Source organism: Lissotriton vulgaris, chromosome 4_1 (genome assembly GCF_964263255.1).
Source record: "Lissotriton vulgaris chromosome 4_1, aLisVul1.2, whole genome shotgun sequence".
Lineage (NCBI taxonomy): Eukaryota > Metazoa > Chordata > Amphibia > Caudata > Salamandridae > Lissotriton > Lissotriton vulgaris.
In genome coordinates, this window is record NC_141691.1 from 1,768,247,448 (window position 1) to 1,768,260,423 (window position 12,976).

Here is a 12,976-nt window from a genome sequence, read left to right on the forward strand (position 1 = left end):
TTGGAAGAACTTATGTTCTGAATTACGCAGAAAGGGTTAAACCTCTCAACGAACTAATCAAACATGATTTCAAACCAACTAATTGGACTCAAAACCATACAGAAATTTTGCGTTCAGTGCAAACAGACATGTTAGCAAAAACACAGTTAGAAACACGCGACAATGTGCGCAACCTTGTGATCAGAATCATCCCAGGAAGATGTGGATTCACATACCTGACCTTTAATCATGGTGAAAAGGTACCAATAGCATACAAATCACACTTGTACACACAAGCTGAAATAAAATTCACTTCTACAGAAAAAATTCTGACAGCGGTTCAAACTGCAGTAGCAAAAGAGAGAGCTCTCGCACAGGGAAAACGAATAATGATCGTTACACCTATACCTGCCTTAGAGGCAGTGACAAAAGCGAGCATTCCAAATGCAAAAGCTTTACATCCGAGATGGATACAATGAGTTAACTCTCTTGCTGCAATAGACGTTGAATACGTCTTTGACCCCTATTTGAAGACACAAGAATTTTTACAATACGAACACGTCCTATGCCGACCAAGATTCTGCCTCTAGAACATTACAGCTGTATAATAAATACAGACGGTTCAGCACAGCCCGCAATTGGGGGTAAACAAGCCTATAGTGCTGCGTGCGCGATTGTTAAATGTCGCTGGCGCGAAGGCAAATTTAGACCTATGGTCACTAAAACTCAATCACTCAGAGACTGTATAGCTCTGCGAGCTGAACTACAGTCTTTCAAGATGGCGCTTGAAAATACTGATCGCGAATTCCCCACACTAATAGTGTGCGATTCCTATTACTGCGTACAATCTTACAATGAGTATCTGCAGAACTGGGTTCAAAACGGTTTCAAAGACGCAAAAGGTGGCACAATTAAGCATAAAACGCTTTGGGAACAAATAGTTCTTTTACAGAAAGAACTACAAAAGACTCATGTGATTCACACTGAGTCATCAGTGTGATGGCGTTCATGTTGCAGGGAATTCATTGGCTAATGAAGCCGCAAAGGCAGCTGTGCAAACGGCTTCCGTAGCAGCAATCACTAGGTCAAAAACAAAAATAGACAGCGAAATAATGCAAGTTGTCACTGCTTCAGCCAAAGACAGTGGTAAGACACTCCCGAAAGGCTTTCCAGTAAAGAACTCATATATAACTGATGCGAATAATGTTCCTTTTGCTCAAATCCCTGGAGTGGGGGATAGGGCAAGTCCAAACATGGAACATAGGTTAGGACTAATCTTAGCAGCACATGAAGGACTGGCCTCTGCATACGCAGGAGTTTCCGCCACAGTATCCTTATTAAAACAGAGATATTGGTGGCCACGCATGAGGAAACAAACTAGAAACTATGGGCCAGATGTAGGTGTCAAAATACCGGTCGGAATCGTCCAAAAATACAGATTTTCGGCCGTTTCCGACCGGTATTTTGACATTGGTATGTAGGGGCACTGAAAACATACAGATTCGGTAATTTTACCGAATCGGTAATTTTACCAAATCGGTAAAATTACCGATTCTGTAAAATTGCAGAATCTGTAAATTTTACAGATCGGTAAAATTACCGATCAGTAAAATTACCGAATCTGTATTTTCCTATGTAGGTAGCACTTCTAACAGTGCTACCGGGCCTTTAGAATTCGTTATTTACCATGTAATACAATTGCATGGTAAATAACGAATTCTTGTGTACATGCACATCTGTGCATGTACACCTGTGCCATGTGGCACACAGACATGCCTTAAGGGCATGTATGTGTGCCACATGGCGCACAAGCCAGTTACATGGGTGCAACAGGGTGTCAAAGTGACACCCTGTCCCCCTTTGCAATTCGGTATTTTGACCGATTCGGTAAATACGGAATCGGTATTTGCTATTGAATCCTATGGGCTTCAAGGCCCATAGGATTCAATAGCAAATACCGATTCGGTATTTACCGAATCGGTAAATACCGAATCTTACCGATTCGGTATTTTTACCGAATTTTTTACCTACATAGCAATTACCGAATCGTAAATACCGAATCGGTAAAATTCGGTATTTACTATTCGGTAATTTGCTATTACCTAAATCTAGGCCATAGTTCTAGAATGTGAGATCTGCCAAAAAATGAAAGTTTCTACAGTAAAACGTCTTGCACAGACGCCCCTTCTGATTTCAGATAAACCTCTAGCGTGCATCTACCTGGACCACTGTGGTCCCTTAACAAGGGACGGCAACTATAAATATATCATGGTCGCAGTGGTTTCCTGCACAAGATTTATTTGGATGTGGCCCCAGCGCTCGGCTGACGCCAGAACTGTTATAAAGGATTTGCGAGTCTTTATCGGCACATACGCAATCGGCACGCTACATTCTGGCCAGGGTCATGCGTTTAGCTCTCGAGCTTACAAAGAGGCCATGGCTAGCTTGAGCGTTGCATTGCGGTATTCTAGTCACTTCCATCCTGAGGGTAATGCGGTAGTGGAAAGAAAAAAACGTGACATAAAGCAATCCATAACAGCTAAGGTATTAAGTTCGGGTGATGGGTGGGTCAAACATCTAATAAGTGTCAAACATAGTCTTAACAATCTCCCAAGAAATTCTCTGGGTGGAATCACTCCATATGAATTACTATTTGGTACTAGAATGATAATCGAAGACCTCGATTGTCAAACTTCAGTGGTGGAACAAAAACCCTTTGATGTCAAAGATCGTTTGGCTGTTTTACATGACTTAAATGAAACAAGAAGAAGTCTGAGTAACACGATACAGAAGCCAACGACCACTGAAGAAAAACCACCTGTCCCAGCAAGACCTGTCTGGATTCCAAAGATTGGGGATCTAGTCAGGGAAAAGATCGCGGTAAAGAAGGAATTTGGACCTTCTTACAGAAAAGCAGTACCTGTCTTGGCAATCCAAGGAACAAGATCAGTAGTACTATCGCCCCTTGCTGGTAAAAGGTAGACCAGAGTTGTGTCTATCAACCTGGTCAAACCACAACATGTGGCCAAAATACGTAGTAGGCCCAGTGGACTCCCAAGATGTAGCAGAAGACCAAAATATGCTACTATCCAAGAGGTTCAAACTGAAAGACTTATCATCTTTGATAAAGCTGCAGGAAGAAAAGAAGGACTATGTAACAAAGCCATGGAACTCGTACCTCTTGAGACCCAAATAACAGTTCGTCGAGGAACACCTGTCTACAATGATGTAGCCTCCGACTATACCAATATGACATAGGAAGAAGCAACTCCAATGATTAATAACAATCCTGATGCAATTCCAACAATTGACAGAACCGTCTCTGGCTATTTTATCAACTTTGATACATTTTCTGAGGAGCCCAGTGAACCTGAAGAAACACCAGCAAATAAAACTTTCAAAGAAAAAATAACAGAACTCTTTCATCAACTTGAAAAAACATATCTGGTTTCACCATGGATTGAATTTTGGATTGTGTTAGGTGTACTTTTCCTCCTGTTCTGGCTCATTCTGGTTTTAGGCTTGGGAAAAATGATAGATGGAAAATACAGTACAATGGACACAGCAAGTCAGAAAGTCACCTTGGTCCTGAAACCTCACAAATCATCCCATCGTGAAAAAAGAGACCTGTCATCAGTGAACATCACAGCCGTTCCTATACCTGGTGGTATAGCATGGGACAGAACTGAGTATGATATCTATGGCCCGGTGGAGCTGCTGAAGATTCCACACCAGTTCAAGATTTCTTTGAGTGACTTTGTATCACCCAGCACGTTTTCTGATGATTGGGACTTTGAGACTATAATATAATGTCAGATTTAGAAATGTCTGCAAAATTTACAGAACATGATTACTCAGAAGGTTCATCAGATTATGAACAAATGTATTGTTTTAATCACTATGGTTACCATTATTTGCATAAATCTGCAAGCCCTAGGAATGTTTTTACTTATAATCAATGGGAACATTGTCCAACGCCACCAAAGGGCAGCTCAAAAACATTTTATGAAAATTTTCCGTACTTCTCAGGGTTTAATGTTACAAATCCAGAAATGTTTTATTTCAAAAATATGAATAAGATAGGAATGAAAACGATGTTGACCAATACTAAACAAATTTATTCTGCAAACTTTTATGCTCAGCTGTCTACTTTAGGTTTTGACTTTTGGAAAGACAACATTGAGACAAAAACTGTCTGGGGCACGAAAGATTGGCAGGTGCAAGGGTTAGAAGCCCTGTTCAGAGCCTGCAGTATACCAGAACAAATAATGTTTTTGAATGACACTGTTCAACAGACTTCTTGTCTTGGCCTGGCTAAGATAAAAGATTTAAATAAACCGTCTATACCTAAACCCACATCTGAGAGTAATGATACTACAGAAAAGGAGGTAGACGTACCATATATTTTAAAACAAAACAGAACTTATCCTGATTGGAGAAAATGGTTAATCTGGCCCACAGACACTAATAACTGTCATGATAGATTCCTGAACAAAACACAGGGGATAAAAATGAACAGGCCAGATCAAATATATTCCCAGAGACAACATCCAGGGATAGTAACAACATACAGTGTAGGACAACTATGCCTTGAGTGGCTACAGACATCCACACTTCCAGAAATCAAACAACACTTATCTTTACTTAAAGAAGGCAATGATTTGCGAGATTTCTTAATGGGGCCATGCAAACCCCGTCAAAAACGTTTCATATACGCCGGTATATACGCTGCGTACAACGAAGCTTGGAAAATAACGCAAATGGAAACTGCAGAAAGAATACGAGAAACTGGTCGTATTCATTTAGAGAAAGCTCTCTCTGTAGTGGACAATGGGTTAACAACTCTGTCCTCTAGAATATATTCATTGGACAGCATTGTATTCTCTGCAATTGACATAATGGAACAGGACTTGCTAATGTTACAACATGTCTAAACAAAGAGATTCTATCAATGTGTGGACATGTATTTTATTTCTTAGTTTTTCAGTGATGAAAAGATGGTGAAAGTACTCTCTCTTAGGGTGATAAAGATGAGAGCACAATGTGCTTTTTAAAATACCCCTCACACACTAAAAAAATCCAGTAGTGTCATGCTTCATCATTGGGGTCTTCCCGTCCCTCTACGGGGCGGGGCGTGCTACGACCTGACCGACTACGCGGGAGCACTAAAGTGGTGACAGGACTATGTGATGGTGCAAGGTGTCAGTGAAAGTGTAGGGACCTAACAATGTGTGTGAGTACAAAAATTAAAAATCCTCTGGCTAGTAGAAAAAAACAATTTATTAGCTTCTCTAGCTGGGGACATTAAGAAGGGGGTTTTGGGGTTGAGCCGATCGCTACAACCTGGTCTACATGTTTCGTAGGCAGTCCCCTACTGCCTACTCATCAGGACCTTCTACTGGTCCCTACGGGAATAAGCTCAGTTGCTAAGTATTGTCAGCCTGTCTTCCTAAAAACTAACAGTAAAATTCCACTGCTAGTTTTATGCTTCAGGGCATGAGCTGGCCCCCTAGGAAGCAAAAATTGTCAAAAATAGGTGACCCAAATATGGTCCCTGTAAAGAAAAAGGGAAAAAGAGGACACAGATATTTACATTTATAGCTGTGAATTATGCGCTTTCATTCTTGTTTGCGCCACAATTTCACTCATCAAATCCATTCACCCATTATACAGAGAATGACTTTTGAACTTTTATGGACAGAGTGATGGTTCAATCTGCCATCCCCTGGCTGTACGTAGGTGATACCTAACAGTGGACAAAAAACACACAGATGTTCATAGTAGGAACTGTGGTTTGTCACTGCGCTTACATAATTATCTGCGCCACAATTCTTCATTTCAAATTTCATTAGACCATTGCCTAAAGCCCTAATACAAGACTTTATGGACAGAGTGATGATTCAATCTTCCATCCCCTGCCTGTCCGAGTAAATTCCCGAACTTGTACGCGCCCACTGTAATTTGGGCTGGTTCTATCTCCACACACACACATCAAAGCGACTCAATGCATACAACAACATTTCACAGGATTAAAAAAGAAAGAAGAGGAACCCGATCTTTCATATTAGTCATAAGGTTGCGGTCAATGAGACAAAAAAAAAAAAACAAACAATGAAAGTCCCCACAGACCAGGGCGTACCCCTGCGTTAGAATGGTAACTATACATACTGTTGTGGCAAGTACGTGGTGCCCCATGAGCTGACAATCGGTAGGATTTCACCGCGGCGCTCTGCAAGAAAGAGAGCCACGCCCTTAGCGTTTTGGTCGAACTGCTTGGGAAGTGGAAAAAAAGTGTCTCAAAACCCACTCGTTTTGAGACCTGGGGTAAGGGTCTATAACTTACTTTGTCCGCATAATCACTAAGTCTTACTTCTACCGATCCTGCCGCTCTGCTGAATGCTCGCGTGTTAGGAGCACTGGATCATTTAAGCGTCAATGCGCGCTGGTGCCGGGTGTGTCTAAACACTAGCGCGCTAACCCAAAATGGCTACCCGTGATGGGACATTGGAGGGTCAAAATGCGGAAGTCTCCCTTCTATGTCTATCGTTACCCACGATGAAGTTAATTTGATAGCTGTTCATGAATTATGGCAGGGAATTTCGTAATTATACTGCACATGACAATCTTAATGCAGGACAGATCACTATTCATAAATAATGACAGAGGAAATTATTCAACTAAAAAATAAAGCGGAAATCATAATATTATAAAAGGGTCACTAGTGGTGGACCTAGATTGGGAGGTATTGAAGTTCTGGAAACATGTATGAAGAGTAATAAAATTTAGCTTCGTGTTTTTACGCAGTTCTCTACCTTGAGTTATTAAAGGTGTAAAAATTAATTAAACAGCGAAATTCGCTGTGGAATATCTTTATGAAAATCATAATTGTTAGGTGGGTTGACAGTTGACCCCTGTGCTAAGGTTAAGCACAGTAGTCATACACCCCTAGTACTGTATTCCAAAGGGGGTGGGTTCCACATACCAGTAGAGGACCTCTGTTATTATCTTTGCCACGGTTGGGGGTGCCTTAGAGAGTGGGGGTTCTTTAGAGGTACGGGGGTTCTATAACTGACCCCACGGAATTTCATCGTTCAACCCATTTTTGTTGGACTGGACACGAAAAACCCATCTCTGTTCTTTTTCAAGGAGATGTCTTTCGTTGTCAATCTGTTCAATTACAGTCCACAGTATGTCTTCAGGTTTGTGACCACTTACCAGGAAGTGGTTTGTTAATTTGGTACTGGATTTCTTGCACTTGATTGTGCTTTTATGTTCACCTATTCTTAACTTCACTGCCCTGCTCGTCATGCCAATGTATTCAAGTTTGCAGGGGCATGTGATAAGGTACACAACATTGGAACTGTTGCAATTGCTGAATGTTCTTTGTTCCCATGTAGTCCCGTTGTTGAAGGTCAATTTCTTGCTTTTCCTGGTCAGGCAGCATACCTTGCATCCACCGCAGGGGTAGTGCCCTTGTACAAAGTTAGGATTACCAGTGTTGTTCACCCTGTTGGCCTTTGGCCTAGTGTGGACCAAAATATCCCTGACACTCTGTGCTCTTTTGTGCGAGAACATTGGTTTTGGAATTTCCAGGCCCCCGCTGTTAAGGATCTTCCAGTTTTTGTTAATTATTTTGCTCACCTGGTCAGAGTTGGTGTTATACGTGGTCACACATATGGGTCTCTGCTCTTCCACTTTTTTGACTTTCTCCTCCAGGAGGCTTTCTCTGCAATTGTTCCTTGCTCTCTTATAGGCTTGATCAATGATCCTTGATGGATAGTTCCTCATTTTCAATTTTTTCTTTAGCTCTTCTGACTGAGTTTTGAAATTGGCAACTTCCGTACAGTTCCTGCGAAGTCGCAAGAACTGGCCGTAGGGGAGGTTATCCCTCAGGTGTCTCGGGTGAAAGCCATGTCAGGAACTGTTGGGCACTCTTATCATCGCCATCCCAGATGGCGATGATAAGAGTGCCCAACAGTTCCTGACATGGCTCAACTATCAGGATGAATTCCTCAAATTCACCAGTGTCACAACAAAAACCAACCTGGTATTCTTGGATTTGAACATCTTCCCCAAGAATGGCAGATTGATGACAACAACTCACTTTAAGAGTACTTCCAAGAACTGTCTCTTGATGTATCAGAGCTTTCACCCGAGACACCTGAGGGATAACCTCCCCTACGGCCAGTTCTTGCGACTTCGCAGGAACTGTACGGAAGTTGCCAATTTCAAAACTCAGTCAGAAGAGCTAAAGAAAAAATTGAAAATGAGGAACTATCCATCAAGGATCATTGATCAAGCCTATAAGAGAGCAAGGAACAATTGCAGAGAAAGCCTCCTGGAGGAGAAAGTCAAAAAAGTGGAAGAGCAGAGACCCATATGTGTGACCACGTATAACACCAACTCTGACCAGGTGAGCAAAATAATTAACAAAAACTGGAAGATCCTTAACAGCGGGGGCCTGGAAATTCCAAAACCAATGTTCTCGCACAAAAGAGCACAGAGTGTCAGGGATATTTTGGTCCACACTAGGCCAAAGGCCAACAGGGTGAACAACACTGGTAATCCTAACTTTGTACAAGGGCACTACCCCTGCGGTGGATGCAAGGTATGCTGCCTGACCAGGAAAAGCAAGAAATTGACCTTCAACAACGGGACTACATGGGAACAAAGAACATTCAGCAATTGCAACAGTTCCAATGTTGTGTACCTTATCACATGCCCCTGCAAACTTGAATACATTGGCATGACGAGCAGGGCAGTGAAGTTAAGAATAGGTGAACATAAAAGCACAATCAAGTGCAAGAAATCCAGTACCAAATTAACAAACCACTTCCTGGTAAGTGGTCACAAACCTGAAGACATACTGTGGACTGTAATTGAACAGATTGACAACGAAAGACATCTCCTTGAAAAAGAACAGAGATGGGTTTTTCGTGTCCAGTCCAACAAAAATGGGTTGAACGATGAAATTCCGTGGGGTCAGTTATAGAACCCCCGTACCTCTAAAGAACCCCCACTCTCTAAGGCACCCCCAACCGTGGCAAAGATAATAACAGAGGTCCTCTACTGGTATGTGGAACCCACCCCCTTTGGAATACAGTACTAGGGGTGTATGACTACTGTGCTTAACCTTAGCACAGGGGTCAACTGTCAACCCACCTAACAATTATGATTTTCATAAAGATATTCCACAGCGAATTTCGCTGTTTAATTAATTTTTACACCTTTAATAACTCAAGGTAGAGAACTGCGTAAAAACACGAAGCTAAATTTTATTACTCTTCATACATGTTTCCAGAACTTCAATACCTCCCAATCTAGGTCCACCACTAGTGACCCTTTTATAATATTATGATTTCCGCTTTATTTTTTAGTTGAATAATTTCCTCTGTCATTATTTATGAATAGTGATCTGTCCTGCATTAAGATTGTCATGTGCAGTATAATTACGAAATTCCCTGCCATAATTCATGAACAGCTATCAAATTAACTTCATCGTGGGTAACGATAGACATAGAAGGGAGACTTCCGCATTTTGACCCTCCAATGTCCCATCACGGGTAGCCATTTTGGGTTAGCGCGCTAGTGTTTAGACACACCCGGCACCAGCGCGCATTGACGCTTAAATGATCCAGTGCTCCTAACACGCGAGCATTCAGCAGAGCGGCAGGATCGGTAGAAGTAAGACTTAGTGATTATGCGGACAAAGTAAGTTATAGACCCTTACCCCAGGTCTCAAAACGAGTGGGTTTTGAGACACTTTTTTTCCACTTCCCAAGCAGTTCGACCAAAACGCTAAGGGCGTGGCTCTCTTTCTTGCAGAGCGCCGCGGTGAAATCCTACCGATTGTCAGCTCATGGGGCACCACGTACTTGCCACAACAGTATGTATAGTTACCATTCTAACGCAGGGGTACGCCCTGGTCTGTGGGGACTTTCATTGTTTGTTTTTTTTTTTTTTTTTTGTCTCATTGACCGCAACCTTATGACTAATATGAAAGATCGGGTTCCTCTTCTTTCTTTTTTAATCCTGTGAAATGTTGTTGTATGCATTGAGTCGCTTTGATGTGTGTGTGTGGAGATAGAACCAGCCCAAATTACAGTGGGCGCGTACAAGTTCGGGAATTTACTCGGACAGGCAGGGGATGGAAGATTGAATCATCACTCTGTCCATAAAGTCTTGTATTAGGGCTTTAGGCAATGGTCTAATGAAATTTGAAATGAAGAATTGTGGCGCAGATAATTATGTAAGCGCAGTGACAAACCACAGTTCCTACTATGAACATCTGTGTGTTTTTTGTCCACTGTTAGGTATCACCTACGTACAGCCAGGGGATGGCAGATTGAACCATCACTCTGTCCATAAAAGTTCAAAAGTCATTCTCTGTATAATGGGTGAATGGATTTGATGAGTGAAATTGTGGCGCAAACAAGAATGAAAGCGCATAATTCACAGCTATAAATGTAAATATCTGTGTCCTCTTTTTCCCTTTTTCTTTACAGGGACCATATTTGGGTCACCTATTTTTGACAATTTTTGCTTCCTAGGGGGCCAGCTCATGCCCTGAAGCATAAAACTAGCAGTGGAATTTTACTGTTAGTTTTTAGGAAGACAGGCTGACAATACTTAGCAACTGAGCTTATTCCCGTAGGGACCAGTAGAAGGTCCTGATGAGTAGGCAGTAGGGGACTGCCTACGAAACATGTAGACCAGGTTGTAGCGATCGGCTCAACCCCAAAACCCCCTTCTTAATGTCCCCAGCTAGAGAAGCTAATAAATTGTTTTTTTCTACTAGCCAGAGGATTTTTAATTTTTGTACTCACACACATTGTTAGGTCCCTACACTTTCACTGACACCTTGCACCATCACATAGTCCTGTCACCACTTTAGTGCTCCCGCGTAGTCGGTCAGGTCGTAGCACGCCCCGCCCCGTAGAGGGACGGGAAGACCCCAATGATGAAGCATGACACTACTGGATTTTTTTAGTGTGTGAGGGGTATTTTAAAAAGCACATTGTGCTCTCATCTTTATCACCCTAAGAGAGAGTACTTTCACCATCTTTTCATCACTGAAAAACTAAGAAATAAAATACATGTCCACACATTGATAGAATCTCTTTGTTTAGATATATTGCTTTGGAGGGTGATTCTATCAACTCCTCTACACTTCCCTGATTGTTTTGGAATGTTACAACATGGCCAGTCTCAATTAGGTTCTATAATGCAGTTAGGCAGGACGTTGCAAAATCTTCATTCAGGCTATGTGCCATGGCGTCTAATCAACACAACGTCATTGTTTGCTGTATTTAACCTTACAGATAAACAAATCTCTTTGGCACAAAGAGGAGCAGACTATACAGTGCTGAGCATTGAAAAATTGGAAAGATTACCATTGACAGTTTCTGAGAAGCCTGTCATTAAATGGATAATGCATGGCACCAATACGATACCAGTGACGATTTTTCAATTTCAGTATTGTCTACAGCATATACCAGCGGGCCTGTATGAAAGGTTGGGTAAAGAATACATTAAGTCGACCTGGACTTTACCTTACACACACAAATGTTGGAATAAGGGAAAGGAGGTATTCCTTAGTGGTAAAAATTGTAAGAACTCACTAAGTGGTACACTTTTATGCCAAGGTATTAATTTACATGGAGTCTGCGAAGATTCTGCAAATAACCTCTCTTGCCACCTGCACGGTACACCCTCCACAGTGATAGAACACATTTTCAGGCAGCTATCCAATGGCAGTTACGTTATGCTCAATGACCACAGCTGTTGTGGCATGTTGCCAGAAAAACTTTATCTCGTTAGTGTGCCATCCAGGGTCACTTGTTGTATGCAAGTATTGTATCCAAAGAGCAAGACAGCAGTGGGACGGCATTATGGGCTTCACTGAATATCTCTTCTATACAAATTGATACTTTTAGCAGAATGAAAGTCATTCTTTTTCAAAAGACTGTGCCACTGACCTCATCTAAAGAAACGTATGATCTGCAAGTTGCAAGGGCTTCTGCAGAGATACATGCCTTATTATCAACAAACTGCCCAATACATTTCGCAGAAATGTTAAGTCAAATCTTAAACATGTCTGATACCAGTGGCATCACACATGTATTTAAGACGATTTTTTCGGGACTGTTAACAGCATTTGAAGCAGTCCTCTGGATTTTTCCAAATTTCGTGCACTCTGTGTTCGGCGGTCTGCCTCTCATTTTGGGACTCGTAGTATGAATTCTATTTTTATTCCTTCTGCTCCGATATGGCAAGTCCGGTCACCAGCGATACCCAGAAAACCATGGAACAATGCCTCCTTGCCATGAGGTATCGTGGGAGAATTACACAGATTCTTGGCTTGGCTCGTTTAAGAGATCTGAACACAAATTGGTTTCTATCGTTCAGACAAATCTGGCAAGATTGCATCTTACCTGTTCTACGATGCCTGCTTTGTGGAGAGGAATGCTTGTTGGACATTTGTCTTACACTTCCATCAGTCCTGCCATCGGATGTCGATGCCTTGCTAGGTCCGGTAACGACTCATGCATTGTGTTGTCCCCAACGGCTACCAATCCTGATGACGGCATTCATTGAGGTCTCACTAGTAAGTCTAACTGATGGTGAGATACGAGGATCAACAGGCACACAGGCACCATCTGATATGAACATTGCTAACGCGGCACTTGGCGCTGACGGCAATAATTCTCATCTGTGCATATTTGATCTACTTGATGAAATAGTTCCACTTTCACCTACTGTGGTAGACGATTTCTTTGCCAGCCTAGATGATCTGATGTTTTCTCCTGACACCAAGAATAACTCTTGATTGATGCACACAGCGTTCCCTGAACTCTGAAATTCGGCCTTCCTGTTTTCAAAACAAAGACTTCTAACTTTGGAACTCTATTTTTCTCAAACGATTGCATTTTCTTTCTCCGCCAAAACATTGAACTTTTGGCACAGACTAATCTGATTAAAGTAGAATTATTCTTAG